This window comes from Schistocerca americana, chromosome 3 (genome assembly GCF_021461395.2).
Source record: "Schistocerca americana isolate TAMUIC-IGC-003095 chromosome 3, iqSchAmer2.1, whole genome shotgun sequence".
Classification (NCBI taxonomy): Eukaryota; Metazoa; Arthropoda; class Insecta; order Orthoptera; family Acrididae; genus Schistocerca; species Schistocerca americana.
The window spans coordinates 301,034,644-301,060,996 of NC_060121.1; the positions used below are offsets into that span (position 1 = coordinate 301,034,644).

A 26,353-nucleotide genomic window follows, 5' to 3' on the forward strand; every position below is an offset into this window, starting at 1 on the left:
ATGCATGTTTGAGATGCACCCTGCACGCCATACCGAAGGCTTTGGAGCAACATTTCAATGGGGGGGATCGCAGCCCAGAGTCTTGCAGGTCATCGTCCTCCCGCCATGAGGTCGAACTGTACGAAATCCACTTGCTTGGCGGAAGAATCTTGTACACTGAATTTTGTAGAATATGGTGATAGGCAAAAGTTTTCTTGTACCGCTGCACGGAGAAACAAAAATTGGAGGAGCTGGGATTTGAACCCAGGACTTTCTGCATGCGAAGCAGACACTCTACCACTGAGTTACACCCCCGCCAGAGCAAGTACATCTGGGACGAGTGCCTCGTGGATCCTACTGTCATTATTTCTTAGGTTTGAACGGTACAGTAAGTGTTGGAGGAACCTATTCATGACAAGACCTAAGCAGCGTCGACTCCGTGGCGCAACGGTAGCGCGTCTGACTCCAGATCAGAAGGTTGCGTGTTCAAATCACGTCGGGGTCACAATGAAATTTTCGTTTACGGAAGCCATAGGCGAGTATGTCAGTTTAATCAGATACCAAACGATTACGGAGAACGGACGAACAGAACTTGCTTGAAAAAAGCTACTAGTGCAATTTTCGCGTTCTGACATTAAGGTGAAGGCGCCGACTCGCACGTTCTCCAGGCGCGAAGTGTCTAGTATTTTTGATATTTATATCGTTTAACGCTAATATATAACTGAGAGATAATGATTACGCAATATTTTGCTCGATTAGACGTCTTTAGCCAGGCAGAGTATAATACTTTTCCTTAAGTTATGGGAACAGAAAGATCGTGAAAGGGGGTATAGCTCAGTCGTAGAGCATTCGACTGCAGATCGAGAGGTCCCCGGTTCAATCCCGGGTGCCCCCTTCATTTTTCAGTATCTCGAAAAAACAAATGACGATTGTCGCGGTGAGTTGCAAATGCATGTTTGAGATGCACCCTGCACGCCATACCGAAGGCTTTGGAGCAACATTTCAATGGGGGGGATCGCAGCCCAGAGTCTTGCAGGTCATCGTCCTCCCGCCATGAGGTCGAACTGTACGAAATCCACTTGCTTGGCGGAAGAATCTTGTACACTGAATTTTGTAGAATATGGTGATAGGCAAAAGTTTTCTTGTACCGCTGCACGGAGAAACAAAAATTGGAGGAGCTGGGATTTGAACCCAGGACTTTCTGCATGCGAAGCAGACACTCTACCACTGAGTTACACCCCCGCCAGAGCAAGTACATCTGGGACGAGTGCCTCGTGGATCCTACTGTCATTATTTCTTAGGTTTGAACGGTACAGTAAGTGTTGGAGGAACCTATTCATGACAAGACCTAAGCAGCGTCGACTCCGTGGCGCAACGGTAGCGCGTCTGACTCCAGATCAGAAGGTTGCGTGTTCAAATCACGTCGGGGTCACAATGAAATTTTCGTTTACGGAAGCCATAGGCGAGTATGTCAGTTTAATCAGATACCAAACGATTACGGAGAACGGACGAACAGAACTTGCTTGAAAAAAGCTACTAGTGCAATTTTCGCGTTCTGACATTAAGGTGAAGGCGCCGACTCGCACGTTCTCCAGGCGCGAAGTGTCTAGTATTTTTGATATTTATATCGTTTAACGCTAATATATAACTGAGAGATAATGATTACGCAATATTTTGCTCGATTAGACGTCTTTAGCCAGGCAGAGTATAATACTTTTCCTTAAGTTATGGGAACAGAAAGATCGTGAAAGGGGGTATAGCTCAGTCGTAGAGCATTCGACTGCAGATCGAGAGGTCCCCGGTTCAATCCCGGGTGCCCCCTTCATTTTTCAGTATCTCGAAAAAACAAATGACGATTGTCGCGGTGAGTTGCAAATGCATGTTTGAGATGCACCCTGCACGCCATACCGAAGGCTTTGGAGCAACATTTCAATGGGGGGGATCGCAGCCCAGAGTCTTGCAGGTCATCGTCCTCCCGCCATGAGGTCGAACTGTACGAAATCCACTTGCTTGGCGGAAGAATCTTGTACACTGAATTTTGTAGAATATGGTGATAGGCAAAAGTTTTCTTGTACCGCTGCACGGAGAAACAAAAATTGGAGGAGCTGGGATTTGAACCCAGGACTTTCTGCATGCGAAGCAGACACTCTACCACTGAGTTACACCCCCGCCAGAGCAAGTACATCTGGGACGAGTGCCTCGTGGATCCTACTGTCATTATTTCTTAGGTTTGAACGGTACAGTAAGTGTTGGAGGAACCTATTCATGACAAGACCTAAGCAGCGTCGACTCCGTGGCGCAACGGTAGCGCGTCTGACTCCAGATCAGAAGGTTGCGTGTTCAAATCACGTCGGGGTCACAATGAAATTTTCGTTTACGGAAGCCATAGGCGAGTATGTCAGTTTAATCAGATACCAAACGATTACGGAGAACGGACGAACAGAACTTGCTTGAAAAAAGCTACTAGTGCAATTTTCGCGTTCTGACATTAAGGTGAAGGCGCCGACTCGCACGTTCTCCAGGCGCGAAGTGTCTAGTATTTTTGATATTTATATCGTTTAACGCTAATATATAACTGAGAGATAATGATTACGCAATATTTTGCTCGATTAGACGTCTTTAGCCAGGCAGAGTATAATACTTTTCCTTAAGTTATGGGAACAGAAAGATCGTGAAAGGGGGTATAGCTCAGTCGTAGAGCATTCGACTGCAGATCGAGAGGTCCCCGGTTCAATCCCGGGTGCCCCCTTCATTTTTCAGTATCTCGAAAAAACAAATGACGATTGTCGCGGTGAGTTGCAAATGCATGTTTGAGATGCACCCTGCACGCCATACCGAAGGCTTTGGAGCAACATTTCAATGGGGGGGATCGCAGCCCAGAGTCTTGCAGGTCATCGTCCTCCCGCCATGAGGTCGAACTGTACGAAATCCACTTGCTTGGCGGAAGAATCTTGTACACTGAATTTTGTAGAATATGGTGATAGGCAAAAGTTTTCTTGTACCGCTGCACGGAGAAACAAAAATTGGAGGAGCTGGGATTTGAACCCAGGACTTTCTGCATGCGAAGCAGACACTCTACCACTGAGTTACACCCCCGCCAGAGCAAGTACATCTGGGACGAGTGCCTCGTGGATCCTACTGTCATTATTTCTTAGGTTTGAACGGTACAGTAAGTGTTGGAGGAACCTATTCATGACAAGACCTAAGCAGCGTCGACTCCGTGGCGCAACGGTAGCGCGTCTGACTCCAGATCAGAAGGTTGCGTGTTCAAATCACGTCGGGGTCACAATGAAATTTTCGTTTACGGAAGCCATAGGCGAGTATGTCAGTTTAATCAGATACCAAACGATTACGGAGAACGGACGAACAGAACTTGCTTGAAAAAAGCTACTAGTGCAATTTTCGCGTTCTGACATTAAGGTGAAGGCGCCGACTCGCACGTTCTCCAGGCGCGAAGTGTCTAGTATTTTTGATATTTATATCGTTTAACGCTAATATATAACTGAGAGATAATGATTACGCAATATTTTGCTCGATTAGACGTCTTTAGCCAGGCAGAGTATAATACTTTTCCTTAAGTTATGGGAACAGAAAGATCGTGAAAGGGGGTATAGCTCAGTCGTAGAGCATTCGACTGCAGATCGAGAGGTCCCCGGTTCAATCCCGGGTGCCCCCTTCATTTTTCAGTATCTCGAAAAAACAAATGACGATTGTCGCGGTGAGTTGCAAATGCATGTTTGAGATGCACCCTGCACGCCATACCGAAGGCTTTGGAGCAACATTTCAATGGGGGGGATCGCAGCCCAGAGTCTTGCAGGTCATCGTCCTCCCGCCATGAGGTCGAACTGTACGAAATCCACTTGCTTGGCGGAAGAATCTTGTACACTGAATTTTGTAGAATATGGTGATAGGCAAAAGTTTTCTTGTACCGCTGCACGGAGAAACAAAAATTGGAGGAGCTGGGATTTGAACCCAGGACTTTCTGCATGCGAAGCAGACACTCTACCACTGAGTTACACCCCCGCCAGAGCAAGTACATCTGGGACGAGTGCCTCGTGGATCCTACTGTCATTATTTCTTAGGTTTGAACGGTACAGTAAGTGTTGGAGGAACCTATTCATGACAAGACCTAAGCAGCGTCGACTCCGTGGCGCAACGGTAGCGCGTCTGACTCCAGATCAGAAGGTTGCGTGTTCAAATCACGTCGGGGTCACAATGAAATTTTCGTTTACGGAAGCCATAGGCGAGTATGTCAGTTTAATCAGATACCAAACGATTACGGAGAACGGACGAACAGAACTTGCTTGAAAAAAGCTACTAGTGCAATTTTCGCGTTCTGACATTAAGGTGAAGGCGCCGACTCGCACGTTCTCCAGGCGCGAAGTGTCTAGTATTTTTGATATTTATATCGTTTAACGCTAATATATAACTGAGAGATAATGATTACGCAATATTTTGCTCGATTAGACGTCTTTAGCCAGGCAGAGTATAATACTTTTCCTTAAGTTATGGGAACAGAAAGATCGTGAAAGGGGGTATAGCTCAGTCGTAGAGCATTCGACTGCAGATCGAGAGGTCCCCGGTTCAATCCCGGGTGCCCCCTTCATTTTTCAGTATCTCGAAAAAACAAATGACGATTGTCGCGGTGAGTTGCAAATGCATGTTTGAGATGCACCCTGCACGCCATACCGAAGGCTTTGGAGCAACATTTCAATGGGGGGGATCGCAGCCCAGAGTCTTGCAGGTCATCGTCCTCCCGCCATGAGGTCGAACTGTACGAAATCCACTTGCTTGGCGGAAGAATCTTGTACACTGAATTTTGTAGAATATGGTGATAGGCAAAAGTTTTCTTGTACCGCTGCACGGAGAAACAAAAATTGGAGGAGCTGGGATTTGAACCCAGGACTTTCTGCATGCGAAGCAGACACTCTACCACTGAGTTACACCCCCGCCAGAGCAAGTACATCTGGGACGAGTGCCTCGTGGATCCTACTGTCATTATTTCTTAGGTTTGAACGGTACAGTAAGTGTTGGAGGAACCTATTCATGACAAGACCTAAGCAGCGTCGACTCCGTGGCGCAACGGTAGCGCGTCTGACTCCAGATCAGAAGGTTGCGTGTTCAAATCACGTCGGGGTCACAATGAAATTTTCGTTTACGGAAGCCATAGGCGAGTATGTCAGTTTAATCAGATACCAAACGATTACGGAGAACGGACGAACAGAACTTGCTTGAAAAAAGCTACTAGTGCAATTTTCGCGTTCTGACATTAAGGTGAAGGCGCCGACTCGCACGTTCTCCAGGCGCGAAGTGTCTAGTATTTTTGATATTTATATCGTTTAACGCTAATATATAACTGAGAGATAATGATTACGCAATATTTTGCTCGATTAGACGTCTTTAGCCAGGCAGAGTATAATACTTTTCCTTAAGTTATGGGAACAGAAAGATCGTGAAAGGGGGTATAGCTCAGTCGTAGAGCATTCGACTGCAGATCGAGAGGTCCCCGGTTCAATCCCGGGTGCCCCCTTCATTTTTCAGTATCTCGAAAAAACAAATGACGATTGTCGCGGTGAGTTGCAAATGCATGTTTGAGATGCACCCTGCACGCCATACCGAAGGCTTTGGAGCAACATTTCAATGGGGGGGATCGCAGCCCAGAGTCTTGCAGGTCATCGTCCTCCCGCCATGAGGTCGAACTGTACGAAATCCACTTGCTTGGCGGAAGAATCTTGTACACTGAATTTTGTAGAATATGGTGATAGGCAAAAGTTTTCTTGTACCGCTGCACGGAGAAACAAAAATTGGAGGAGCTGGGATTTGAACCCAGGACTTTCTGCATGCGAAGCAGACACTCTACCACTGAGTTACACCCCCGCCAGAGCAAGTACATCTGGGACGAGTGCCTCGTGGATCCTACTGTCATTATTTCTTAGGTTTGAACGGTACAGTAAGTGTTGGAGGAACCTATTCATGACAAGACCTAAGCAGCGTCGACTCCGTGGCGCAACGGTAGCGCGTCTGACTCCAGATCAGAAGGTTGCGTGTTCAAATCACGTCGGGGTCACAATGAAATTTTCGTTTACGGAAGCCATAGGCGAGTATGTCAGTTTAATCAGATACCAAACGATTACGGAGAACGGACGAACAGAACTTGCTTGAAAAAAGCTACTAGTGCAATTTTCGCGTTCTGACATTAAGGTGAAGGCGCCGACTCGCACGTTCTCCAGGCGCGAAGTGTCTAGTATTTTTGATATTTATATCGTTTAACGCTAATATATAACTGAGAGATAATGATTACGCAATATTTTGCTCGATTAGACGTCTTTAGCCAGGCAGAGTATAATACTTTTCCTTAAGTTATGGGAACAGAAAGATCGTGAAAGGGGGTATAGCTCAGTCGTAGAGCATTCGACTGCAGATCGAGAGGTCCCCGGTTCAATCCCGGGTGCCCCCTTCATTTTTCAGTATCTCGAAAAAACAAATGACGATTGTCGCGGTGAGTTGCAAATGCATGTTTGAGATGCACCCTGCACGCCATACCGAAGGCTTTGGAGCAACATTTCAATGGGGGGGATCGCAGCCCAGAGTCTTGCAGGTCATCGTCCTCCCGCCATGAGGTCGAACTGTACGAAATCCACTTGCTTGGCGGAAGAATCTTGTACACTGAATTTTGTAGAATATGGTGATAGGCAAAAGTTTTCTTGTACCGCTGCACGGAGAAACAAAAATTGGAGGAGCTGGGATTTGAACCCAGGACTTTCTGCATGCGAAGCAGACACTCTACCACTGAGTTACACCCCCGCCAGAGCAAGTACATCTGGGACGAGTGCCTCGTGGATCCTACTGTCATTATTTCTTAGGTTTGAACGGTACAGTAAGTGTTGGAGGAACCTATTCATGACAAGACCTAAGCAGCGTCGACTCCGTGGCGCAACGGTAGCGCGTCTGACTCCAGATCAGAAGGTTGCGTGTTCAAATCACGTCGGGGTCACAATGAAATTTTCGTTTACGGAAGCCATAGGCGAGTATGTCAGTTTAATCAGATACCAAACGATTACGGAGAACGGACGAACAGAACTTGCTTGAAAAAAGCTACTAGTGCAATTTTCGCGTTCTGACATTAAGGTGAAGGCGCCGACTCGCACGTTCTCCAGGCGCGAAGTGTCTAGTATTTTTGATATTTATATCGTTTAACGCTAATATATAACTGAGAGATAATGATTACGCAATATTTTGCTCGATTAGACGTCTTTAGCCAGGCAGAGTATAATACTTTTCCTTAAGTTATGGGAACAGAAAGATCGTGAAAGGGGGTATAGCTCAGTCGTAGAGCATTCGACTGCAGATCGAGAGGTCCCCGGTTCAATCCCGGGTGCCCCCTTCATTTTTCAGTATCTCGAAAAAACAAATGACGATTGTCGCGGTGAGTTGCAAATGCATGTTTGAGATGCACCCTGCACGCCATACCGAAGGCTTTGGAGCAACATTTCAATGGGGGGGATCGCAGCCCAGAGTCTTGCAGGTCATCGTCCTCCCGCCATGAGGTCGAACTGTACGAAATCCACTTGCTTGGCGGAAGAATCTTGTACACTGAATTTTGTAGAATATGGTGATAGGCAAAAGTTTTCTTGTACCGCTGCACGGAGAAACAAAAATTGGAGGAGCTGGGATTTGAACCCAGGACTTTCTGCATGCGAAGCAGACACTCTACCACTGAGTTACACCCCCGCCAGAGCAAGTACATCTGGGACGAGTGCCTCGTGGATCCTACTGTCATTATTTCTTAGGTTTGAACGGTACAGTAAGTGTTGGAGGAACCTATTCATGACAAGACCTAAGCAGCGTCGACTCCGTGGCGCAACGGTAGCGCGTCTGACTCCAGATCAGAAGGTTGCGTGTTCAAATCACGTCGGGGTCACAATGAAATTTTCGTTTACGGAAGCCATAGGCGAGTATGTCAGTTTAATCAGATACCAAACGATTACGGAGAACGGACGAACAGAACTTGCTTGAAAAAAGCTACTAGTGCAATTTTCGCGTTCTGACATTAAGGTGAAGGCGCCGACTCGCACGTTCTCCAGGCGCGAAGTGTCTAGTATTTTTGATATTTATATCGTTTAACGCTAATATATAACTGAGAGATAATGATTACGCAATATTTTGCTCGATTAGACGTCTTTAGCCAGGCAGAGTATAATACTTTTCCTTAAGTTATGGGAACAGAAAGATCGTGAAAGGGGGTATAGCTCAGTCGTAGAGCATTCGACTGCAGATCGAGAGGTCCCCGGTTCAATCCCGGGTGCCCCCTTCATTTTTCAGTATCTCGAAAAAACAAATGACGATTGTCGCGGTGAGTTGCAAATGCATGTTTGAGATGCACCCTGCACGCCATACCGAAGGCTTTGGAGCAACATTTCAATGGGGGGGATCGCAGCCCAGAGTCTTGCAGGTCATCGTCCTCCCGCCATGAGGTCGAACTGTACGAAATCCACTTGCTTGGCGGAAGAATCTTGTACACTGAATTTTGTAGAATATGGTGATAGGCAAAAGTTTTCTTGTACCGCTGCACGGAGAAACAAAAATTGGAGGAGCTGGGATTTGAACCCAGGACTTTCTGCATGCGAAGCAGACACTCTACCACTGAGTTACACCCCCGCCAGAGCAAGTACATCTGGGACGAGTGCCTCGTGGATCCTACTGTCATTATTTCTTAGGTTTGAACGGTACAGTAAGTGTTGGAGGAACCTATTCATGACAAGACCTAAGCAGCGTCGACTCCGTGGCGCAACGGTAGCGCGTCTGACTCCAGATCAGAAGGTTGCGTGTTCAAATCACGTCGGGGTCACAATGAAATTTTCGTTTACGGAAGCCATAGGCGAGTATGTCAGTTTAATCAGATACCAAACGATTACGGAGAACGGACGAACAGAACTTGCTTGAAAAAAGCTACTAGTGCAATTTTCGCGTTCTGACATTAAGGTGAAGGCGCCGACTCGCACGTTCTCCAGGCGCGAAGTGTCTAGTATTTTTGATATTTATATCGTTTAACGCTAATATATAACTGAGAGATAATGATTACGCAATATTTTGCTCGATTAGACGTCTTTAGCCAGGCAGAGTATAATACTTTTCCTTAAGTTATGGGAACAGAAAGATCGTGAAAGGGGGTATAGCTCAGTCGTAGAGCATTCGACTGCAGATCGAGAGGTCCCCGGTTCAATCCCGGGTGCCCCCTTCATTTTTCAGTATCTCGAAAAAACAAATGACGATTGTCGCGGTGAGTTGCAAATGCATGTTTGAGATGCACCCTGCACGCCATACCGAAGGCTTTGGAGCAACATTTCAATGGGGGGGATCGCAGCCCAGAGTCTTGCAGGTCATCGTCCTCCCGCCATGAGGTCGAACTGTACGAAATCCACTTGCTTGGCGGAAGAATCTTGTACACTGAATTTTGTAGAATATGGTGATAGGCAAAAGTTTTCTTGTACCGCTGCACGGAGAAACAAAAATTGGAGGAGCTGGGATTTGAACCCAGGACTTTCTGCATGCGAAGCAGACACTCTACCACTGAGTTACACCCCCGCCAGAGCAAGTACATCTGGGACGAGTGCCTCGTGGATCCTACTGTCATTATTTCTTAGGTTTGAACGGTACAGTAAGTGTTGGAGGAACCTATTCATGACAAGACCTAAGCAGCGTCGACTCCGTGGCGCAACGGTAGCGCGTCTGACTCCAGATCAGAAGGTTGCGTGTTCAAATCACGTCGGGGTCACAATGAAATTTTCGTTTACGGAAGCCATAGGCGAGTATGTCAGTTTAATCAGATACCAAACGATTACGGAGAACGGACGAACAGAACTTGCTTGAAAAAAGCTACTAGTGCAATTTTCGCGTTCTGACATTAAGGTGAAGGCGCCGACTCGCACGTTCTCCAGGCGCGAAGTGTCTAGTATTTTTGATATTTATATCGTTTAACGCTAATATATAACTGAGAGATAATGATTACGCAATATTTTGCTCGATTAGACGTCTTTAGCCAGGCAGAGTATAATACTTTTCCTTAAGTTATGGGAACAGAAAGATCGTGAAAGGGGGTATAGCTCAGTCGTAGAGCATTCGACTGCAGATCGAGAGGTCCCCGGTTCAATCCCGGGTGCCCCCTTCATTTTTCAGTATCTCGAAAAAACAAATGACGATTGTCGCGGTGAGTTGCAAATGCATGTTTGAGATGCACCCTGCACGCCATACCGAAGGCTTTGGAGCAACATTTCAATGGGGGGGATCGCAGCCCAGAGTCTTGCAGGTCATCGTCCTCCCGCCATGAGGTCGAACTGTACGAAATCCACTTGCTTGGCGGAAGAATCTTGTACACTGAATTTTGTAGAATATGGTGATAGGCAAAAGTTTTCTTGTACCGCTGCACGGAGAAACAAAAATTGGAGGAGCTGGGATTTGAACCCAGGACTTTCTGCATGCGAAGCAGACACTCTACCACTGAGTTACACCCCCGCCAGAGCAAGTACATCTGGGACGAGTGCCTCGTGGATCCTACTGTCATTATTTCTTAGGTTTGAACGGTACAGTAAGTGTTGGAGGAACCTATTCATGACAAGACCTAAGCAGCGTCGACTCCGTGGCGCAACGGTAGCGCGTCTGACTCCAGATCAGAAGGTTGCGTGTTCAAATCACGTCGGGGTCACAATGAAATTTTCGTTTACGGAAGCCATAGGCGAGTATGTCAGTTTAATCAGATACCAAACGATTACGGAGAACGGACGAACAGAACTTGCTTGAAAAAAGCTACTAGTGCAATTTTCGCGTTCTGACATTAAGGTGAAGGCGCCGACTCGCACGTTCTCCAGGCGCGAAGTGTCTAGTATTTTTGATATTTATATCGTTTAACGCTAATATATAACTGAGAGATAATGATTACGCAATATTTTGCTCGATTAGACGTCTTTAGCCAGGCAGAGTATAATACTTTTCCTTAAGTTATGGGAACAGAAAGATCGTGAAAGGGGGTATAGCTCAGTCGTAGAGCATTCGACTGCAGATCGAGAGGTCCCCGGTTCAATCCCGGGTGCCCCCTTCATTTTTCAGTATCTCGAAAAAACAAATGACGATTGTCGCGGTGAGTTGCAAATGCATGTTTGAGATGCACCCTGCACGCCATACCGAAGGCTTTGGAGCAACATTTCAATGGGGGGGAACGCAGCCCAGAGTCTTGCAGGTCATCGTCCTCCCGCCATGAGGTCGAACTGTACGAAATCCACTTGCTTGGCGGAAGAATCTTGTACACTGAATTTTGTAGAATATGGTGATAGGCAAAAGTTTTCTTGTACCGCTGCACGGAGAAACAAAAATTGGAGGAGCTGGGATTTGAACCCAGGACTTTCTGCATGCGAAGCAGACACTCTACCACTGAGTTACACCCCCGCCAGAGCAAGTACATCTGGGACGAGTGCCTCGTGGATCCTACTGTCATTATTTCTTAGGTTTGAACGGTACAGTAAGTGTTGGAGGAACCTATTCATGACAAGACCTAAGCAGCGTCGACTCCGTGGCGCAACGGTAGCGCGTCTGACTCCAGATCAGAAGGTTGCGTGTTCAAATCACGTCGGGGTCACAATGAAATTTTCGTTTACGGAAGCCATAGGCGAGTATGTCAGTTTAATCAGATACCAAACGATTACGGAGAACGGACGAACAGAACTTGCTTGAAAAAAGCTACTAGTGCAATTTTCGCGTTCTGACATTAAGGTGAAGGCGCCGACTCGCACGTTCTCCAGGCGCGAAGTGTCTAGTATTTTTGATATTTATATCGTTTAACGCTAATATATAACTGAGAGATAATGATTACGCAATATTTTGCTCGATTAGACGTCTTTAGCCAGGCAGAGTATAATACTTTTCCTTAAGTTATGGGAACAGAAAGATCGTGAAAGGGGGTATAGCTCAGTCGTAGAGCATTCGACTGCAGATCGAGAGGTCCCCGGTTCAATCCCGGGTGCCCCCTTCATTTTTCAGTATCTCGAAAAAACAAATGACGATTGTCGCGGTGAGTTGCAAATGCATGTTTGAGATGCACCCTGCACGCCATACCGAAGGCTTTGGAGCAACATTTCAATGGGGGGGATCGCAGCCCAGAGTCTTGCAGGTCATCGTCCTCCCGCCATGAGGTCGAACTGTACGAAATCCACTTGCTTGGCGGAAGAATCTTGTACACTGAATTTTGTAGAATATGGTGATAGGCAAAAGTTTTCTTGTACCGCTGCACGGAGAAACAAAAATTGGAGGAGCTGGGATTTGAACCCAGGACTTTCTGCATGCGAAGCAGACACTCTACCACTGAGTTACACCCCCGCCAGAGCAAGTACATCTGGGACGAGTGCCTCGTGGATCCTACTGTCATTATTTCTTAGGTTTGAACGGTACAGTAAGTGTTGGAGGAACCTATTCATGACAAGACCTAAGCAGCGTCGACTCCGTGGCGCATTGGTAGCGCGTCTGACTCCAGATCAGAAGGTTGCGTGTTCAAATCACGTCGGGGTCACAATGAAATTTTCGTTTACGGAAGCCATAGGCGAGTATGTCAGTTTAATCAGATACCAAACGATTACGGAGAACGGACGAACAGAACTTGCTTGAAAAAAGCTACTAGTGCAATTTTCGCGTTCTGACATTAAGGTGAAGGCGCCGACTCGCACGTTCTCCAGGCGCGAAGTGTCTAGTATTTTTGATATTTATATCGTTTAACGCTAATATATAACTGAGAGATAATGATTACGCAATATTTTGCTCGATTAGACGTCTTTAGCCAGGCAGAGTATAATACTTTTCCTTAAGTTATGGGAACAGAAAGATCGTGAAAGGGGGTATAGCTCAGTCGTAGAGCATTCGACTGCAGATCGAGAGGTCCCCGGTTCAATCCCGGGTGCCCCCTTCATTTTTCAGTATCTCGAAAAAACAAATGACGATTGTCGCGGTGAGTTGCAAATGCATGTTTGAGATGCACCCTGCACGCCATACCGAAGGCTTTGGAGCAACATTTCAATGGGGGGGATCGCAGCCCAGAGTCTTGCAGGTCATCGTCCTCCCGCCATGAGGTCGAACTGTACGAAATCCACTTGCTTGGCGGAAGAATCTTGTACACTGAATTTTGTAGAATATGGTGATAGGCAAAAGTTTTCTTGTACCGCTGCACGGAGAAACAAAAATTGGAGGAGCTGGGATTTGAACCCAGGACTTTCTGCATGCGAAGCAGACACTCTACCACTGAGTTACACCCCCGCCAGAGCAAGTACATCTGGGACGAGTGCCTCGTGGATCCTACTGTCATTATTTCTTAGGTTTGAACGGTACAGTAAGTGTTGGAGGAACCTATTCATGACAAGACCTAAGCAGCGTCGACTCCGTGGCGCAACGGTAGCGCGTCTGACTCCAGATCAGAAGGTTGCGTGTTCAAATCACGTCGGGGTCACAATGAAATTTTCGTTTACGGAAGCCATAGGCGAGTATGTCAGTTTAATCAGATACCAAACGATTACGGAGAACGGACGAACAGAACTTGCTTGAAAAAAGCTACTAGTGCAATTTTCGCGTTCTGACATTAAGGTGAAGGCGCCGACTCGCACGTTCTCCAGGCGCGAAGTGTCTAGTATTTTTGATATTTATATCGTTTAACGCTAATATATAACTGAGAGATAATGATTACGCAATATTTTGCTCGATTAGACGTCTTTAGCCAGGCAGAGTATAATACTTTTCCTTAAGTTATGGGAACAGAAAGATCGTGAAAGGGGGTATAGCTCAGTCGTAGAGCATTCGACTGCAGATCGAGAGGTCCCCGGTTCAATCCCGGGTGCCCCCTTCATTTTTCAGTATCTCGAAAAAACAAATGACGATTGTCGCGGTGAGTTGCAAATGCATGTTTGAGATGCACCCTGCACGCCATACCGAAGGCTTTGGAGCAACATTTCAATGGGGGGGATCGCAGCCCAGAGTCTTGCAGGTCATCGTCCTCCCGCCATGAGGTCGAACTGTACGAAATCCACTTGCTTGGCGGAAGAATCTTGTACACTGAATTTTGTAGAATATGGTGATAGGCAAAAGTTTTCTTGTACCGCTGCACGGAGAAACAAAAATTGGAGGAGCTGGGATTTGAACCCAGGACTTTCTGCATGCGAAGCAGACACTCTACCACTGAGTTACACCCCCGCCAGAGCAAGTACATCTGGGACGAGTGCCTCGTGGATCCTACTGTCATTATTTCTTAGGTTTGAACGGTACAGTAAGTGTTGGAGGAACCTATTCATGACAAGACCTAAGCAGCGTCGACTCCGTGGCGCAACGGTAGCGCGTCTGACTCCAGATCAGAAGGTTGCGTGTTCAAATCACGTCGGGGTCACAATGAAATTTTCGTTTACGGAAGCCATAGGCGAGTATGTCAGTTTAATCAGATACCAAACGATTACGGAGAACGGACGAACAGAACTTGCTTGAAAAAAGCTACTAGTGCAATTTTCGCGTTCTGACATTAAGGTGAAGGAGCCGACTCGCACGTTCTCCAGGCGCGAAGTGTCTAGTATTTTTGATATTTATATCGTTTAACGCTAATATATAACTGAGAGATAATGATTACGCAATATTTTGCTCGATTAGACGTCTTTAGCCAGGCAGAGTATAATACTTTTCCTTAAGTTATGGGAACAGAAAGATCGTGAAAGGGGGTATAGCTCAGTCGTAGAGCATTCGACTGCAGATCGAGAGGTCCCCGGTTCAATCCCGGGTGCCCCCTTCATTTTTCAGTATCTCGAAAAAACAAATGACGATTGTCGCGGTGAGTTGCAAATGCATGTTTGAGATGCACCCTGCACGCCATACCGAAGGCTTTGGAGCAACATTTCAATGGGGGGGATCGCAGCCCAGAGTCTTGCAGGTCATCGTCCTCCCGCCATGAGGTCGAACTGTACGAAATCCACTTGCTTGGCGGAAGAATCTTGTACACTGAATTTTGTAGAATATGGTGATAGGCAAAAGTTTTCTTGTACCGCTGCACGGAGAAACAAAAATTGGAGGAGCTGGGATTTGAACCCAGGACTTTCTGCATGCGAAGCAGACACTCTACCACTGAGTTACACCCCCGCCAGAGCAAGTACATCTGGGACGAGTGCCTCGTGGATCCTACTGTCATTATTTCTTAGGTTTGAACGGTACAGTAAGTGTTGGAGGAACCTATTCATGACAAGACCTAAGCAGCGTCGACTCCGTGGCGCAACGGTAGCGCGTCTGACTCCAGATCAGAAGGTTGCGTGTTCAAATCACGTCGGGGTCACAATGAAATTTTCGTTTACGGAAGCCATAGGCGAGTATGTCAGTTTAATCAGATACCAAACGATTACGGAGAACGGACGAACAGAACTTGCTTGAAAAAAGCTACTAGTGCAATTTTCGCGTTCTGACATTAAGGTGAAGGCGCCGACTCGCACGTTCTCCAGGCGCGAAGTGTCTAGTATTTTTGATATTTATATCGTTTAACGCTAATATATAACTGAGAGATAATGATTACGCAATATTTTGCTCGATTAGACGTCTTTAGCCAGGCAGAGTATAATACTTTTCCTTAAGTTATGGGAACAGAAAGATCGTGAAAGGGGGTATAGCTCAGTCGTAGAGCATTCGACTGCAGATCGAGAGGTCCCCGGTTCAATCCCGGGTGCCCCCTTCATTTTTCAGTATCTCGAAAAAACAAATGACGATTGTCGCGGTGAGTTGCAAATGCATGTTTGAGATGCACCCTGCACGCCATACCGAAGGCTTTGGAGCAACATTTCAATGGGGGGGATCGCAGCCCAGAGTCTTGCAGGTCATCGTCCTCCCGCCATGAGGTCGAACTGTACGAAATCCACTTGCTTGGCGGAAGAATCTTGTACACTGAATTTTGTAGAATATGGTGATAGGCAAAAGTTTTCTTGTACCGCTGCACGGAGAAACAAAAATTGGAGGAGCTGGGATTTGAACCCAGGACTTTCTGCATGCGAAGCAGACACTCTACCACTGAGTTACACCCCCGCCAGAGCAAGTACATCTGGGACGAGTGCCTCGTGGATCCTACTGTCATTATTTCTTAGGTTTGAACGGTACAGTAAGTGTTGGAGGAACCTATTCATGACAAGACCTAAGCAGCGTCGACTCCGTGGCGCAACGGTAGCGCGTCTGACTCCAGATCAGAAGGTTGCGTGTTCAAATCACGTCGGGGTCACAATGAAATTTTCGTTTACGGAAGCCATAGGCGAGTATGTCAGTTTAATCAGATACCAAACGATTACGGAGAACGGACGAACAGAACTTGCTTGAAAAAAGCTACTAGTGCAATTTTCGCGTTCTGACATTAAGGTGAAGGCGCCGACTCGCACGTTCTCCAGGCGCGAAGTGTCTAGTATTTTTGATATTTATATCGTTTAACGCTAATATATAACTGAGAGATAATGATTACGCAATATTTTGCTCGATTAGACGTCTTTAGCCAGGCAGAGTATAATACTTTTCCTTAAGTTATGGGAACAGAAAGATCGTGAAAGGGGGTATAGCTCAGTCGTAGAGCATTCGACTGCAGATCGAGAGGTCCCCGGTTCAATCCCGGGTGCCCCCTTCATTTTTCAGTATCTCGAAAAAACAAATGACGATTGTCGCGGTGAGTTGCAAATGCATGTTTGAGATGCACCCTGCACGCCATACCGAAGGCTTTGGAGCAACATTTCAATGGGGGGGATCGCAGCCCAGAGTCTTGCAGGTCATCGTCCTCCCGCCATGAGGTCGAACTGTACGAAATCCACTTGCTTGGCGGAAGAATCTTGTACACTGAATTTTGTAGAATATGGTGATAGGCAAAAGTTTTCTTGTACCGCTGCACGGAGAAACAAAAATTGGAGGAGCTGGGATTTGAACCCAGGACTTTCTGCATGCGAAGCAGACACTCTACCACTGAGTTACACCCCCGCCAGAGCAAGTACATCTGGGACGAGTGCCTCGTGGATCCTACTGTCATTATTTCTTAGGTTTGAACGGTACAGTAAGTGTTGGAGGAACCTATTCATGACAAGACCTAAGCAGCGTCGACTCCGTGGCGCAACGGTAGCGCGTCTGACTCCAGATCAGAAGGTTGCGTGTTCAAATCACGTCGGGGTCACAATGAAATTTTCGTTTACGGAAGCCATAGGCGAGTATGTCAGTTTAATCAGATACCAAACGATTACGGAGAACGGACGAACAGAACTTGCTTGAAAAAAGCTACTAGTGCAATTTTCGCGTTCTGACATTAAGGTGAAGGCGCCGACTCGCACGTTCTCCAGGCGCGAAGTGTCTAGTATTTTTGATATTTATATCGTTTAACGCTAATATATAACTGAGAGATAATGATTACGCAATATTTTGCTCGATTAGACGTCTTTAGCCAGGCAGAGTATAATACTTTTCCTTAAGTTATGGGAACAGAAAGATCGTGAAAGGGGGTATAGCTCAGTCGTAGAGCATTCGACTGCAGATCGAGAGGTCCCCGGTTCAATCCCGGGTGCCCCCTTCATTTTTCAGTATCTCGAAAAAACAAATGACGATTGTCGCGGTGAGTTGCAAATGCATGTTTGAGATGCACCCTGCACGCCATACCGAAGGCTTTGGAGCAACATTTCAATGGGGGGGATCGCAGCCCAGAGTCTTGCAGGTCATCGTCCTCCCGCCATGAGGTCGAACTGTACGAAATCCACTTGCTTGGCGGAAGAATCTTGTACACTGAATTTTGTAGAATATGGTGATAGGCAAAAGTTTTCTTGTACCGCTGCACGGAGAAACAAAAATTGGAGGAGCTGGGATTTGAACCCAGGACTTTCTGCATGCGAAGCAGACACTCTACCACTGAGTTACACCCCCGCCAGAGCAAGTACATCTGGGACGAGTGCCTCGTGGATCCTACTGTCATTATTTCTTAGGTTTGAACGGTACAGTAAGTGTTGGAGGAACCTATTCATGACAAGACCTAAGCAGCGTCGACTCCGTGGCGCATTGGTAGCGCGTCTGACTCCAGATCAGAAGGTTGCGTGTTCAAATCACGTCGGGGTCACAATGAAATTTTCGTTTACGGAAGCCATAGGCGAGTATGTCAGTTTAATCAGATACCAAACGATTACGGAGAACGGACGAACAGAACTTGCTTGAAAAAAGCTACTAGTGCAATTTTCGCGTTCTGACATTAAGGTGAAGGCGCCGACTCGCACGTTCTCCAGGCGCGAAGTGTCTAGTATTTTTGATATTTATATCGTTTAATGCTAATATATAACTGAGAGATAATGATTACGCAATATTTTGCTCGATTAGACGTCTTTAGCCAGGCAGAGTATAATACTTTTCCTTAAGTTATGGGAACAGAAAGATCGTGAAAGGGGGTATAGCTCAGTCGTAGAGCATTCGACTGCAGATCGAGAGGTCCCCGGTTCAATCCCGGGTGCCCCCTTCATTTTTCAGTATCTCGAAAAAACAAATGACGATTGTCGCGGTGAGTTGCAAATGCATGTTTGAGATGCACCCTGCACGCCATACCGAAGGCTTTGGAGCAACATTTCAATGGGGGGGATCGCAGCCCAGAGTCTTGCAGGTCATCGTCCTCCCGCCATGAGGTCGAACTGTACGAAATCCACTTGCTTGGCGGAAGAATCTTGTACACTGAATTTTGTAGAATATGGTGATAGGCAAAAGTTTTCTTGTACCGCTGCACGGAGAAACAAAAATTGGAGGAGCTGGGATTTGAACCCAGGACTTTCTGCATGCGAAGCAGACACTCTACCACTGAGTTACACCCCCGCCAGAGCAAGTACATCTGGGACGAGTGCCTCGTGGATCCTACTGTCATTATTTCTTAGGTTTGAACGGTACAGTAAGTGTTGGAGGAACCTATTCATGACAAGACCTAAGCAGCGTCGACTCCGTGGCGCAACGGTAGCGCGTCTGACTCCAGATCAGAAGGTTGCGTGTTCAAATCACGTCGGGGTCACAATGAAATTTTCGTTTACGGAAGCCATAGGCGAGTATGTCAGTTTAATCAGATACCAAACGATTACGGAGAACGGACGAACAGAACTTGCTTGAAAAAAGCTACTAGTGCAATTTTCGCGTTCTGACATTAAGGTGAAGGCGCCGACTCGCACGTTCTCCAGGCGCGAAGTGTCTAGTATTTTTGATATTTATATCGTTTAACGCTAATATATAACTGAGAGATAATGATTACGCAATATTTTGCTCGATTAGACGTCTTTAGCCAGGCAGAGTATAATACTTTTCCTTAAGTTATGGGAACAGAAAGATCGTGAAAGGGGGTATAGCTCAGTCGTAGAGCATTCGACTGCAGATCGAGAGGTCCCCGGTTCAATCCCGGGTGCCCCCTTCATTTTTCAGTATCTCGAAAAAACAAATGACGATTGTCGCGGTGAGTTGCAAATGCATGTTTGAGATGCACCCTGCACGCCATACCGAAGGCTTTGGAGCAACATTTCAATGGGGGGGATCGCAGCCCAGAGTCTTGCAGGTCATCGTCCTCCCGCCATGAGGTCGAACTGTACGAAATCCACTTGCTTGGCGGAAGAATCTTGTACACTGAATTTTGTAGAATATGGTGATAGGCAAAAGTTTTCTTGTACCGCTGCACGGAGAAACAAAAATTGGAGGAGCTGGGATTTGAACCCAGGACTTTCTGCATGCGAAGCAGACACTCTACCACTGAGTTACACCCCCGCCAGAGCAAGTACATCTGGGACGAGTGCCTCGTGGATCCTACTGTCATTATTTCTTAGGTTTGAACGGTACAGTAAGTGTTGGAGGAACCTATTCATGACAAGACCTAAGCAGCGTCGACTCCGTGGCGCAACGGTAGCGCGTCTGACTCCAGATCAGAAGGTTGCGTGTTCAAATCACGTCGGGGTCACAATGAAATTTTCGTTTACGGAAGCCATAGGCGAGTATGTCAGTTTAATCAGATACCAAACGATTACGGAGAACGGACGAACAGAACTTGCTTGAAAAAAGCTACTAGTGCAATTTTCGCGTTCTGACATTAAGGTGAAGGCGCCGACTCGCACGTTCTCCAGGCGCGAAGTGTCTAGTATTTTTGATATTTATATCGTTTAACGCTAATATATAACTGAGAGATAATGATTACGCAATATTTTGCTCGATTAGACGTCTTTAGCCAGGCAGAGTATAATACTTTTCCTTAAGTTATGGGAACAGAAAGATCGTGAAAGGGGGTATAGCTCAGTCGTAGAGCATTCGACTGCAGATCGAGAGGTCCCCGGTTCAATCCCGGGTGCCCCCTTCATTTTTCAGTATCTCGAAAAAACAAATGACGATTGTCGCGGTGAGTTGCAAATGCATGTTTGAGATGCACCCTGCACGCCATACCGAAGGCTTTGGAGCAACATTTCAATGGGGGGGATCGCAGCCCAGAGTCTTGCAGGTCATCGTCCTCCCGCCATGAGGTCGAACTGTACGAAATCCACTTGCTTGGCGGAAGAATCTTGTACACTGAATTTTGTAGAATATGGTGATAGGCAAAAGTTTTCTTGTACCGCTGCACGGAGAAACAAAAATTGGAGGAGCTGGGATTTGAACCCAGGACTTTCTGCATGCGAAGCAGACACTCTACCACTGAGTTACACCCCCGCCAGAGCAAGTACATCTGGGACGAGTGCCTCGTGGATCCTACTGTCATTATTTCTTAGGTTTGAACGGTACAGTAAGTGTTGGAGGAACCTATTCATGACAAGACCTAAGCAGCGTCGACTCCGTGGCGCAACGGTAGCGCGTCTGACTCCAGATCAGAAGGTTGCGTGTTCAAATCACGTCGGGGTCACAATGAAATTTTCGTTTACGGAAGCCATAGGCGAGTATGTCAGTTTAATCAGATACCAAACGATTACGGAGAACGGACGAACAGAACTTGCTTGAAAAAAGCTACTAGTGCAATTTTCGCGTTCTGACATTAAGGTGAAGGCGCCGACTCGCACGTTCTCCAGGCGCGAAGTGTCTAGTATTTTTGATATTTATATCGTTTAACGCTAATATATAACTGAGAGATAATGATTACGCAATATTTTGCTCGATTAGACGTCTTTAGCCAGGCAGAGTATAATACTTTTCCTTAAGTTATGGGAACAGAAAGATCGTGAAAGGGGGTATAGCTCAGTCGTAGAGCATTCGACTGCAGATCGAGAGGTCCCCGGTTCAATCCCGGGTGCCCCCTTCATTTTTCAGTATCTCGAAAAAACAAATGACGATTGTCGCGGTGAGTTGCAAATGCATGTTTGAGATGCACCCTGCACGCCATACCGAAGGCTTTGGAGCAACATTTCAATGGGGGGGATCGCAGCCCAGAGTCTTGCAGGTCATCGTCCTCCCGCCATGAGGTCGAACTGTACGAAATCCACTTGCTTGGCGGAAGAATCTTGTACACTGAATTTTGTAGAATATGGTGATAGGCAAAAGTTTTCTTGTACCGCTGCACGGAGAAACAAAAATTGGAGGAGCTGGGATTTGAACCCAGGACTTTCTGCATGCGAAGCAGACACTCTACCACTGAGTTACACCCCCGCCAGAGCAAGTACATCTGGGACGAGTGCCTCGTGGATCCTACTGTCATTATTTCTTAGGTTTGAACGGTACAGTAAGTGTTGGAGGAACCTATTCATGACAAGACCTAAGCAGCGTCGACTCCGTGGCGCAACGGTAGCGCGTCTGACTCCAGATCAGAAGGTTGCGTGTTCAAATCACGTCGGGGTCACAATGAAATTTTCGTTTACGGAAGCCATAGGCGAGTATGTCAGTTTAATCAGATACCAAACGATTACGGAGAACGGACGAACAGAACTTGCTTGAAAAAAGCTACTAGTGCAATTTTCGCGTTCTGACATTAAGGTGAAGGCGCCGACTCGCACGTTCTCCAGGCGCGAAGTGTCTAGTATTTTTGATATTTATATCGTTTAACGCTAATATATAACTGAGAGATAATGATTACGCAATATTTTGCTCGATTAGACGTCTTTAGCCAGGCAGAGTATAATACTTTTCCTTAAGTTATGGGAACAGAAAGATCGTGAAAGGGGGTATAGCTCAGTCGTAGAGCATTCGACTGCAGATCGAGAGGTCCCCGGTTCAATCCCGGGTGCCCCCTTCATTTTTCAGTATCTCGAAAAAACAAATGACGATTGTCGCGGTGAGTTGCAAATGCATGTTTGAGATGCACCCTGCACGCCATACCGAAGGCTTTGGAGCAACATTTCAATGGGGGGGATCGCAGCCCAGAGTCTTGCAGGTCATCGTCCTCCCGCCATGAGGTCGAACTGTACGAAATCCACTTGCTTGGCGGAAGAATCTTGTACACTGAATTTTGTAGAATATGGTGATAGGCAAAAGTTTTCTTGTACCGCTGCACGGAGAAACAAAAATTGGAGGAGCTGGGATTTGAACCCAGGACTTTCTGCATGCGAAGCAGACACTCTACCACTGAGTTACACCCCCGCCAGAGCAAGTACATCTGGGACGAGTGCCTCGTGGATCCTACTGTCATTATTTCTTAGGTTTGAACGGTACAGTAAGTGTTGGAGGAACCTATTCATGACAAGACCTAAGCAGCGTCGACTCCGTGGCGCAACGGTAGCGCGTCTGACTCAAGATCAGAAGGTTGCGTGTTCAAATCACGTCGGGGTCACAATGAAATTTTCGTTTACGGAAGCCATAGGCGAGTATGTCAGTTTAATCAGATACCAAACGATTACGGAGAACGGACGAACAGAACTTGCTTGAAAAAAGCTACTAGTGCAATTTTCGCGTTCTGACATTAAGGTGAAGGCGCCGACTCGCACGTTCTCCAGGCGCGAAGTGTCTAGTATTTTTGATATTTATATCGTTTAACGCTAATATATAACTGAGAGATAATGATTACGCAATATTTTGCTCGATTAGACGTCTTTAGCCAGGCAGAGTATAATACTTTTCCTTAAGTTATGGGAACAGAAAGATCGTGAAAGGGGGTATAGCTCAGTCGTAGAGCATTCGACTGCAGATCGAGAGGTCCCCGGTTCAATCCCGGGTGCCCCCTTCATTTTTCAGTATCTCGAAAAAACAAATGACGATTGTCGCGGTGAGTTGCAAATGCATGTTTGAGATGCACCCTGCACGCCATACCGAAGGCTTTGGAGCAACATTTCAATGGGGGGGATCGCAGCCCAGAGTCTTGCAGGTCATCGTCCTCCCGCCATGAGGTCGAACTGTACGAAATCCACTTGCTTGGCGGAAGAATCTTGTACACTGAATTTTGTAGAATATGGTGATAGGCAAAAGTTTTCTTGTACCGCTGCACGGAGAAACAAAAATTGGAGGAGCTGGGATTTGAACCCAGGACTTTCTGCATGCGAAGCAGACACTCTACCACTGAGTTACACCCCCGCCAGAGCAAGTACATCTGGGACGAGTGCCTCGTGGATCCTACTGTCATTATTTCTTAGGTTTGAACGGTACAGTAAGTGTTGGAGGAACCTATTCATGACAAGACCTAAGCAGCGTCGACTCCGTGGCGCAACGGTAGCGCGTCTGACTCCAGATCAGAAGGTTGCGTGTTCAAATCACGTCGGGGTCACAATGAAATTTTCGTTTACGGAAGCCATAGGCGAGTATGTCAGTTTAATCAGATACCAAACGATTACGGAGAACGGACGAACAGAACTTGCTTGAAAAAAGCTACTAGTGCAATTTTCGCGTTCTGACATTAAGGTGAAGGCGCCGACTCGCACGTTCTCCAGGCGCGAAGTGTCTAGTATTTTTGATATTTATATCGTTTAACGCTAATATATAACTGAGAGATAATGATTACGCAATATTTTGCTCGATTAGACGTCTTTAGCCAGGCAGAGTATAATACTTTTCCTTAAGTTATGGGAACAGAAAGATCGTGAAAGGGGGTATAGCTCAGTCGTAGAGCATTCGACTGCAGATCGAGAGGTCCCCGGTTCAATCCCGGGTGCCCCCTTCATTTTTCAGTATCTCGAAAAAACAAATGACGATTGTCGCGGTGAGTTGCAAATGCATGTTTGAGATGCACCCTGCACGCCATACCGAAGGCTTTGGAGCAACATTTCAATGGGGGGGATCGCAGCCCAGAGTCTTGCAGGTCATCGTCCTCCCGCCATGAGGTCGAACTGTACGAAATCCACTTGCTTGGCGGAAGAATCTTGTACACTGAATTTTGTAGAATATGGTGATAGGCAAAAGTTTTCTTGTACCGCTGCACGGAGAAACAAAAATTGGAGGAGCTGGGATTTGAACCCAGGACTTTCTGCATGCGAAGCAGACACTCTACCACTGAGTTACACCCCCGCCAGAGCAAGTACATCTGGGACGAGTGCCTCGTGGATCCTACTGTCATTATTTCTTAGGTTTGAACGGTACAGTAAGTGTTGGAGGAACCTATTCATGACAAGACCTAAGCAGCGTCGACTCCGTGGCGCAACGGTAGCGCGTCTGACTCCAGATCAGAAGGTTGCGTGTTCAAATCACGTCGGGGTCACAATGAAATTTTCGTTTACGGAAGCCATAGGCGAGTATGTCAGTTTAATCAGATACCAAACGATTACGGAGAACGGACGAACAGAACTTGCTTGAAAAAAGCTACTAGTGCAATTTTCGCGTTCTGACATTAAGGTGAAGGCGCCGACTCGCACGTTCTCCAGGCGCGAAGTGTCTAGTATTTTTGATATTTATATCGTTTAACGCTAATATATAACTGAGAGATAATGATTACGCAATATTTTGCTCGATTAGACGTCTTTAGCCAGGCAGAGTATAATACTTTTCCTTAAGTTATGGGAACAGAAAGATCGTGAAAGGGGGTATAGCTCAGTCGTAGAGCATTCGACTGCAGATCGAGAGGTCCCCGGTTCAATCCCGGGTGCCCCCTTCATTTTTCAGTATCTCGAAAAAACAAATGACGATTGTCGCGGTGAGTTGCAAATGCATGTTTGAGATGCACCCTGCACGCCATACCGAAGGCTTTGGAGCAACATTTCAATGGGGGGGATCGCAGCCCAGAGTCTTGCAGGTCATCGTCCTCCCGCCATGAGGTCGAACTGTACGAAATCCACTTGCTTGGCGGAAGAATCTTGTACACTGAATTTTGTAGAATATGGTGATAGGCAAAAGTTTTCTTGTACCGCTGCACGGAGAAACAAAAATTGGAGGAGCTGGGATTTGAACCCAGGACTTTCTGCATGCGAAGCAGACACTCTACCACTGAGTTACACCCCCGCCAGAGCAAGTACATCTGGGACGAGTGCCTCGTGGATCCTACTGTCATTATTTCTTAGGTTTGAACGGTACAGTAAGTGTTGGAGGAACCTATTCATGACAAGACCTAAGCAGCGTCGACTCCGTGGCGCAACGGTAGCGCGTCTGACTCCAGATCAGAAGGTTGCGTGTTCAAATCACGTCGGGGTCACAATGAAATTTTCGTTTACGGAAGCCATAGGCGAGTATGTCAGTTTAATCAGATACCAAACGATTACGGAGAACGGACGAACAGAACTTGCTTGAAAAAAGCTACTAGTGCAATTTTCGCGTTCTGACATTAAGGTGAAGGCGCCGACTCGCACGTTCTCCAGGCGCGAAGTGTCTAGTATTTTTGATATTTATATCGTTTAACGCTAATATATAACTGAGAGATAATGATTACGCAATATTTTGCTCGATTAGACGTCTTTAGCCAGGCAGAGTATAATACTTTTCCTTAAGTTATGGGAACAGAAAGATCGTGAAAGGGGGTATAGCTCAGTCGTAGAGCATTCGACTGCAGATCGAGAGGTCCCCGGTTCAATCCCGGGTGCCCCCTTCATTTTTCAGTATCTCGAAAAAACAAATGACGATTGTCGCGGTGAGTTGCAAATGCATGTTTGAGATGCACCCTGCACGCCATACCGAAGGCTTTGGAGCAACATTTCAATGGGGGGGATCGCAGCCCAGAGTCTTGCAGGTCATCGTCCTCCCGCCATGAGGTCGAACTGTACGAAATCCACTTGCTTGGCGGAAGAATCTTGTACACTGAATTTTGTAGAATATGGTGATAGGCAAAAGTTTTCTTGTACCGCTGCACGGAGAAACAAAAATTGGAGGAGCTGGGATTTGAACCCAGGACTTTCTGCATGCGAAGCAGACACTCTACCACTGAGTTACACCCCCGCCAGAGCAAGTACATCTGGGACGAGTGCCTCGTGGATCCTACTGTCATTATTTCTTAGGTTTGAACGGTACAGTAAGTGTTGGAGGAACCTATTCATGACAA

The 26,353-nt window shown here is 46.6% G+C and overlaps 85 non-coding genes across 85 annotated transcripts; 56 read left to right on the top strand and 29 right to left on the bottom strand.

The window, feature by feature from the left end:
* Positions 1-222: 222 nt before the first annotated feature.
* Trnaa-cgc lies at positions 223-294 on the bottom strand. The gene has a single exon. It is a non-coding gene; the product is annotated as a tRNA-Ala (tRNA).
* Positions 295-412: 118 nt separating this feature from the next.
* Positions 413-484, top strand: Trnaw-cca. The gene has a single exon. It is a non-coding gene; the product is annotated as a tRNA-Trp (tRNA).
* Positions 485-802: 318 nt separating this feature from the next.
* Trnac-gca lies at positions 803-874 on the top strand. Its single transcript has one exon. It is a non-coding gene; the product is annotated as a tRNA-Cys (tRNA).
* A 275-nt stretch (positions 875-1,149) lies between these two features.
* On the bottom strand, positions 1,150-1,221 carry Trnaa-cgc. Its single transcript has one exon. It is a non-coding gene; the product is annotated as a tRNA-Ala (tRNA).
* A 118-nt stretch (positions 1,222-1,339) lies between these two features.
* Positions 1,340-1,411, top strand: Trnaw-cca. The gene has a single exon. It is a non-coding gene; the product is annotated as a tRNA-Trp (tRNA).
* A 318-nt stretch (positions 1,412-1,729) lies between these two features.
* On the top strand, positions 1,730-1,801 carry Trnac-gca. Its single transcript has one exon. It is a non-coding gene; the product is annotated as a tRNA-Cys (tRNA).
* A 275-nt stretch (positions 1,802-2,076) lies between these two features.
* Positions 2,077-2,148, bottom strand: Trnaa-cgc. The gene has a single exon. It is a non-coding gene; the product is annotated as a tRNA-Ala (tRNA).
* A 118-nt stretch (positions 2,149-2,266) lies between these two features.
* On the top strand, positions 2,267-2,338 carry Trnaw-cca. Its single transcript has one exon. It is a non-coding gene; the product is annotated as a tRNA-Trp (tRNA).
* Positions 2,339-2,656: 318 nt separating this feature from the next.
* On the top strand, positions 2,657-2,728 carry Trnac-gca. Its single transcript has one exon. It is a non-coding gene; the product is annotated as a tRNA-Cys (tRNA).
* A 275-nt stretch (positions 2,729-3,003) lies between these two features.
* Trnaa-cgc lies at positions 3,004-3,075 on the bottom strand. The gene has a single exon. It is a non-coding gene; the product is annotated as a tRNA-Ala (tRNA).
* A 118-nt stretch (positions 3,076-3,193) lies between these two features.
* Trnaw-cca lies at positions 3,194-3,265 on the top strand. The gene has a single exon. It is a non-coding gene; the product is annotated as a tRNA-Trp (tRNA).
* A 318-nt stretch (positions 3,266-3,583) lies between these two features.
* On the top strand, positions 3,584-3,655 carry Trnac-gca. The gene has a single exon. It is a non-coding gene; the product is annotated as a tRNA-Cys (tRNA).
* A 275-nt stretch (positions 3,656-3,930) lies between these two features.
* Trnaa-cgc lies at positions 3,931-4,002 on the bottom strand. Its single transcript has one exon. It is a non-coding gene; the product is annotated as a tRNA-Ala (tRNA).
* A 118-nt stretch (positions 4,003-4,120) lies between these two features.
* On the top strand, positions 4,121-4,192 carry Trnaw-cca. Its single transcript has one exon. It is a non-coding gene; the product is annotated as a tRNA-Trp (tRNA).
* Positions 4,193-4,510: 318 nt separating this feature from the next.
* Positions 4,511-4,582, top strand: Trnac-gca. Its single transcript has one exon. It is a non-coding gene; the product is annotated as a tRNA-Cys (tRNA).
* A 275-nt stretch (positions 4,583-4,857) lies between these two features.
* Trnaa-cgc lies at positions 4,858-4,929 on the bottom strand. Its single transcript has one exon. It is a non-coding gene; the product is annotated as a tRNA-Ala (tRNA).
* Positions 4,930-5,047: 118 nt separating this feature from the next.
* On the top strand, positions 5,048-5,119 carry Trnaw-cca. Its single transcript has one exon. It is a non-coding gene; the product is annotated as a tRNA-Trp (tRNA).
* A 318-nt stretch (positions 5,120-5,437) lies between these two features.
* Positions 5,438-5,509, top strand: Trnac-gca. Its single transcript has one exon. It is a non-coding gene; the product is annotated as a tRNA-Cys (tRNA).
* A 275-nt stretch (positions 5,510-5,784) lies between these two features.
* Positions 5,785-5,856, bottom strand: Trnaa-cgc. The gene has a single exon. It is a non-coding gene; the product is annotated as a tRNA-Ala (tRNA).
* Positions 5,857-5,974: 118 nt separating this feature from the next.
* Positions 5,975-6,046, top strand: Trnaw-cca. Its single transcript has one exon. It is a non-coding gene; the product is annotated as a tRNA-Trp (tRNA).
* A 318-nt stretch (positions 6,047-6,364) lies between these two features.
* On the top strand, positions 6,365-6,436 carry Trnac-gca. Its single transcript has one exon. It is a non-coding gene; the product is annotated as a tRNA-Cys (tRNA).
* A 275-nt stretch (positions 6,437-6,711) lies between these two features.
* On the bottom strand, positions 6,712-6,783 carry Trnaa-cgc. Its single transcript has one exon. It is a non-coding gene; the product is annotated as a tRNA-Ala (tRNA).
* A 118-nt stretch (positions 6,784-6,901) lies between these two features.
* On the top strand, positions 6,902-6,973 carry Trnaw-cca. The gene has a single exon. It is a non-coding gene; the product is annotated as a tRNA-Trp (tRNA).
* A 318-nt stretch (positions 6,974-7,291) lies between these two features.
* Trnac-gca lies at positions 7,292-7,363 on the top strand. Its single transcript has one exon. It is a non-coding gene; the product is annotated as a tRNA-Cys (tRNA).
* A 275-nt stretch (positions 7,364-7,638) lies between these two features.
* Trnaa-cgc lies at positions 7,639-7,710 on the bottom strand. Its single transcript has one exon. It is a non-coding gene; the product is annotated as a tRNA-Ala (tRNA).
* A 118-nt stretch (positions 7,711-7,828) lies between these two features.
* Positions 7,829-7,900, top strand: Trnaw-cca. The gene has a single exon. It is a non-coding gene; the product is annotated as a tRNA-Trp (tRNA).
* Positions 7,901-8,218: 318 nt separating this feature from the next.
* Positions 8,219-8,290, top strand: Trnac-gca. The gene has a single exon. It is a non-coding gene; the product is annotated as a tRNA-Cys (tRNA).
* A 275-nt stretch (positions 8,291-8,565) lies between these two features.
* On the bottom strand, positions 8,566-8,637 carry Trnaa-cgc. The gene has a single exon. It is a non-coding gene; the product is annotated as a tRNA-Ala (tRNA).
* Positions 8,638-8,755: 118 nt separating this feature from the next.
* On the top strand, positions 8,756-8,827 carry Trnaw-cca. Its single transcript has one exon. It is a non-coding gene; the product is annotated as a tRNA-Trp (tRNA).
* Positions 8,828-9,145: 318 nt separating this feature from the next.
* Trnac-gca lies at positions 9,146-9,217 on the top strand. Its single transcript has one exon. It is a non-coding gene; the product is annotated as a tRNA-Cys (tRNA).
* Positions 9,218-9,492: 275 nt separating this feature from the next.
* On the bottom strand, positions 9,493-9,564 carry Trnaa-cgc. The gene has a single exon. It is a non-coding gene; the product is annotated as a tRNA-Ala (tRNA).
* A 118-nt stretch (positions 9,565-9,682) lies between these two features.
* On the top strand, positions 9,683-9,754 carry Trnaw-cca. The gene has a single exon. It is a non-coding gene; the product is annotated as a tRNA-Trp (tRNA).
* Positions 9,755-10,072: 318 nt separating this feature from the next.
* Trnac-gca lies at positions 10,073-10,144 on the top strand. The gene has a single exon. It is a non-coding gene; the product is annotated as a tRNA-Cys (tRNA).
* Positions 10,145-10,419: 275 nt separating this feature from the next.
* Trnaa-cgc lies at positions 10,420-10,491 on the bottom strand. Its single transcript has one exon. It is a non-coding gene; the product is annotated as a tRNA-Ala (tRNA).
* Positions 10,492-10,609: 118 nt separating this feature from the next.
* Positions 10,610-10,681, top strand: Trnaw-cca. The gene has a single exon. It is a non-coding gene; the product is annotated as a tRNA-Trp (tRNA).
* Positions 10,682-10,999: 318 nt separating this feature from the next.
* On the top strand, positions 11,000-11,071 carry Trnac-gca. The gene has a single exon. It is a non-coding gene; the product is annotated as a tRNA-Cys (tRNA).
* Positions 11,072-11,346: 275 nt separating this feature from the next.
* On the bottom strand, positions 11,347-11,418 carry Trnaa-cgc. Its single transcript has one exon. It is a non-coding gene; the product is annotated as a tRNA-Ala (tRNA).
* Positions 11,419-11,536: 118 nt separating this feature from the next.
* Trnaw-cca lies at positions 11,537-11,608 on the top strand. The gene has a single exon. It is a non-coding gene; the product is annotated as a tRNA-Trp (tRNA).
* Positions 11,609-11,926: 318 nt separating this feature from the next.
* Positions 11,927-11,998, top strand: Trnac-gca. Its single transcript has one exon. It is a non-coding gene; the product is annotated as a tRNA-Cys (tRNA).
* A 275-nt stretch (positions 11,999-12,273) lies between these two features.
* Positions 12,274-12,345, bottom strand: Trnaa-cgc. Its single transcript has one exon. It is a non-coding gene; the product is annotated as a tRNA-Ala (tRNA).
* A 118-nt stretch (positions 12,346-12,463) lies between these two features.
* Trnaw-cca lies at positions 12,464-12,535 on the top strand. Its single transcript has one exon. It is a non-coding gene; the product is annotated as a tRNA-Trp (tRNA).
* A 318-nt stretch (positions 12,536-12,853) lies between these two features.
* On the top strand, positions 12,854-12,925 carry Trnac-gca. Its single transcript has one exon. It is a non-coding gene; the product is annotated as a tRNA-Cys (tRNA).
* A 275-nt stretch (positions 12,926-13,200) lies between these two features.
* Trnaa-cgc lies at positions 13,201-13,272 on the bottom strand. The gene has a single exon. It is a non-coding gene; the product is annotated as a tRNA-Ala (tRNA).
* Positions 13,273-13,390: 118 nt separating this feature from the next.
* Trnaw-cca lies at positions 13,391-13,462 on the top strand. Its single transcript has one exon. It is a non-coding gene; the product is annotated as a tRNA-Trp (tRNA).
* A 318-nt stretch (positions 13,463-13,780) lies between these two features.
* Positions 13,781-13,852, top strand: Trnac-gca. The gene has a single exon. It is a non-coding gene; the product is annotated as a tRNA-Cys (tRNA).
* Positions 13,853-14,127: 275 nt separating this feature from the next.
* Positions 14,128-14,199, bottom strand: Trnaa-cgc. The gene has a single exon. It is a non-coding gene; the product is annotated as a tRNA-Ala (tRNA).
* A 118-nt stretch (positions 14,200-14,317) lies between these two features.
* On the top strand, positions 14,318-14,389 carry Trnaw-cca. The gene has a single exon. It is a non-coding gene; the product is annotated as a tRNA-Trp (tRNA).
* A 318-nt stretch (positions 14,390-14,707) lies between these two features.
* Trnac-gca lies at positions 14,708-14,779 on the top strand. The gene has a single exon. It is a non-coding gene; the product is annotated as a tRNA-Cys (tRNA).
* A 275-nt stretch (positions 14,780-15,054) lies between these two features.
* Positions 15,055-15,126, bottom strand: Trnaa-cgc. Its single transcript has one exon. It is a non-coding gene; the product is annotated as a tRNA-Ala (tRNA).
* Positions 15,127-15,244: 118 nt separating this feature from the next.
* Trnaw-cca lies at positions 15,245-15,316 on the top strand. The gene has a single exon. It is a non-coding gene; the product is annotated as a tRNA-Trp (tRNA).
* Positions 15,317-15,634: 318 nt separating this feature from the next.
* On the top strand, positions 15,635-15,706 carry Trnac-gca. Its single transcript has one exon. It is a non-coding gene; the product is annotated as a tRNA-Cys (tRNA).
* A 275-nt stretch (positions 15,707-15,981) lies between these two features.
* Positions 15,982-16,053, bottom strand: Trnaa-cgc. Its single transcript has one exon. It is a non-coding gene; the product is annotated as a tRNA-Ala (tRNA).
* A 118-nt stretch (positions 16,054-16,171) lies between these two features.
* Positions 16,172-16,243, top strand: Trnaw-cca. Its single transcript has one exon. It is a non-coding gene; the product is annotated as a tRNA-Trp (tRNA).
* A 318-nt stretch (positions 16,244-16,561) lies between these two features.
* On the top strand, positions 16,562-16,633 carry Trnac-gca. Its single transcript has one exon. It is a non-coding gene; the product is annotated as a tRNA-Cys (tRNA).
* Positions 16,634-16,908: 275 nt separating this feature from the next.
* On the bottom strand, positions 16,909-16,980 carry Trnaa-cgc. Its single transcript has one exon. It is a non-coding gene; the product is annotated as a tRNA-Ala (tRNA).
* Positions 16,981-17,098: 118 nt separating this feature from the next.
* Trnaw-cca lies at positions 17,099-17,170 on the top strand. Its single transcript has one exon. It is a non-coding gene; the product is annotated as a tRNA-Trp (tRNA).
* Positions 17,171-17,488: 318 nt separating this feature from the next.
* On the top strand, positions 17,489-17,560 carry Trnac-gca. Its single transcript has one exon. It is a non-coding gene; the product is annotated as a tRNA-Cys (tRNA).
* Positions 17,561-17,835: 275 nt separating this feature from the next.
* On the bottom strand, positions 17,836-17,907 carry Trnaa-cgc. Its single transcript has one exon. It is a non-coding gene; the product is annotated as a tRNA-Ala (tRNA).
* A 118-nt stretch (positions 17,908-18,025) lies between these two features.
* On the top strand, positions 18,026-18,097 carry Trnaw-cca. Its single transcript has one exon. It is a non-coding gene; the product is annotated as a tRNA-Trp (tRNA).
* A 318-nt stretch (positions 18,098-18,415) lies between these two features.
* Trnac-gca lies at positions 18,416-18,487 on the top strand. Its single transcript has one exon. It is a non-coding gene; the product is annotated as a tRNA-Cys (tRNA).
* A 275-nt stretch (positions 18,488-18,762) lies between these two features.
* Trnaa-cgc lies at positions 18,763-18,834 on the bottom strand. Its single transcript has one exon. It is a non-coding gene; the product is annotated as a tRNA-Ala (tRNA).
* A 118-nt stretch (positions 18,835-18,952) lies between these two features.
* Trnaw-cca lies at positions 18,953-19,024 on the top strand. The gene has a single exon. It is a non-coding gene; the product is annotated as a tRNA-Trp (tRNA).
* A 318-nt stretch (positions 19,025-19,342) lies between these two features.
* Trnac-gca lies at positions 19,343-19,414 on the top strand. The gene has a single exon. It is a non-coding gene; the product is annotated as a tRNA-Cys (tRNA).
* A 275-nt stretch (positions 19,415-19,689) lies between these two features.
* On the bottom strand, positions 19,690-19,761 carry Trnaa-cgc. The gene has a single exon. It is a non-coding gene; the product is annotated as a tRNA-Ala (tRNA).
* A 118-nt stretch (positions 19,762-19,879) lies between these two features.
* Positions 19,880-19,951, top strand: Trnaw-cca. The gene has a single exon. It is a non-coding gene; the product is annotated as a tRNA-Trp (tRNA).
* Positions 19,952-20,269: 318 nt separating this feature from the next.
* On the top strand, positions 20,270-20,341 carry Trnac-gca. The gene has a single exon. It is a non-coding gene; the product is annotated as a tRNA-Cys (tRNA).
* Positions 20,342-20,616: 275 nt separating this feature from the next.
* On the bottom strand, positions 20,617-20,688 carry Trnaa-cgc. The gene has a single exon. It is a non-coding gene; the product is annotated as a tRNA-Ala (tRNA).
* A 118-nt stretch (positions 20,689-20,806) lies between these two features.
* Trnaw-cca lies at positions 20,807-20,878 on the top strand. The gene has a single exon. It is a non-coding gene; the product is annotated as a tRNA-Trp (tRNA).
* A 318-nt stretch (positions 20,879-21,196) lies between these two features.
* On the top strand, positions 21,197-21,268 carry Trnac-gca. Its single transcript has one exon. It is a non-coding gene; the product is annotated as a tRNA-Cys (tRNA).
* Positions 21,269-21,543: 275 nt separating this feature from the next.
* Positions 21,544-21,615, bottom strand: Trnaa-cgc. Its single transcript has one exon. It is a non-coding gene; the product is annotated as a tRNA-Ala (tRNA).
* Positions 21,616-21,733: 118 nt separating this feature from the next.
* Positions 21,734-21,805, top strand: Trnaw-cca. The gene has a single exon. It is a non-coding gene; the product is annotated as a tRNA-Trp (tRNA).
* A 318-nt stretch (positions 21,806-22,123) lies between these two features.
* Trnac-gca lies at positions 22,124-22,195 on the top strand. The gene has a single exon. It is a non-coding gene; the product is annotated as a tRNA-Cys (tRNA).
* Positions 22,196-22,470: 275 nt separating this feature from the next.
* Positions 22,471-22,542, bottom strand: Trnaa-cgc. The gene has a single exon. It is a non-coding gene; the product is annotated as a tRNA-Ala (tRNA).
* Positions 22,543-22,660: 118 nt separating this feature from the next.
* Positions 22,661-22,732, top strand: Trnal-caa. Its single transcript has one exon. It is a non-coding gene; the product is annotated as a tRNA-Leu (tRNA).
* A 318-nt stretch (positions 22,733-23,050) lies between these two features.
* On the top strand, positions 23,051-23,122 carry Trnac-gca. Its single transcript has one exon. It is a non-coding gene; the product is annotated as a tRNA-Cys (tRNA).
* A 275-nt stretch (positions 23,123-23,397) lies between these two features.
* Positions 23,398-23,469, bottom strand: Trnaa-cgc. Its single transcript has one exon. It is a non-coding gene; the product is annotated as a tRNA-Ala (tRNA).
* Positions 23,470-23,587: 118 nt separating this feature from the next.
* Positions 23,588-23,659, top strand: Trnaw-cca. The gene has a single exon. It is a non-coding gene; the product is annotated as a tRNA-Trp (tRNA).
* A 318-nt stretch (positions 23,660-23,977) lies between these two features.
* Positions 23,978-24,049, top strand: Trnac-gca. Its single transcript has one exon. It is a non-coding gene; the product is annotated as a tRNA-Cys (tRNA).
* Positions 24,050-24,324: 275 nt separating this feature from the next.
* On the bottom strand, positions 24,325-24,396 carry Trnaa-cgc. Its single transcript has one exon. It is a non-coding gene; the product is annotated as a tRNA-Ala (tRNA).
* Positions 24,397-24,514: 118 nt separating this feature from the next.
* Trnaw-cca lies at positions 24,515-24,586 on the top strand. The gene has a single exon. It is a non-coding gene; the product is annotated as a tRNA-Trp (tRNA).
* Positions 24,587-24,904: 318 nt separating this feature from the next.
* Trnac-gca lies at positions 24,905-24,976 on the top strand. The gene has a single exon. It is a non-coding gene; the product is annotated as a tRNA-Cys (tRNA).
* Positions 24,977-25,251: 275 nt separating this feature from the next.
* On the bottom strand, positions 25,252-25,323 carry Trnaa-cgc. Its single transcript has one exon. It is a non-coding gene; the product is annotated as a tRNA-Ala (tRNA).
* A 118-nt stretch (positions 25,324-25,441) lies between these two features.
* On the top strand, positions 25,442-25,513 carry Trnaw-cca. Its single transcript has one exon. It is a non-coding gene; the product is annotated as a tRNA-Trp (tRNA).
* Positions 25,514-25,831: 318 nt separating this feature from the next.
* Trnac-gca lies at positions 25,832-25,903 on the top strand. The gene has a single exon. It is a non-coding gene; the product is annotated as a tRNA-Cys (tRNA).
* Positions 25,904-26,178: 275 nt separating this feature from the next.
* Trnaa-cgc lies at positions 26,179-26,250 on the bottom strand. Its single transcript has one exon. It is a non-coding gene; the product is annotated as a tRNA-Ala (tRNA).
* Positions 26,251-26,353: the final 103 nt, after the last annotated feature.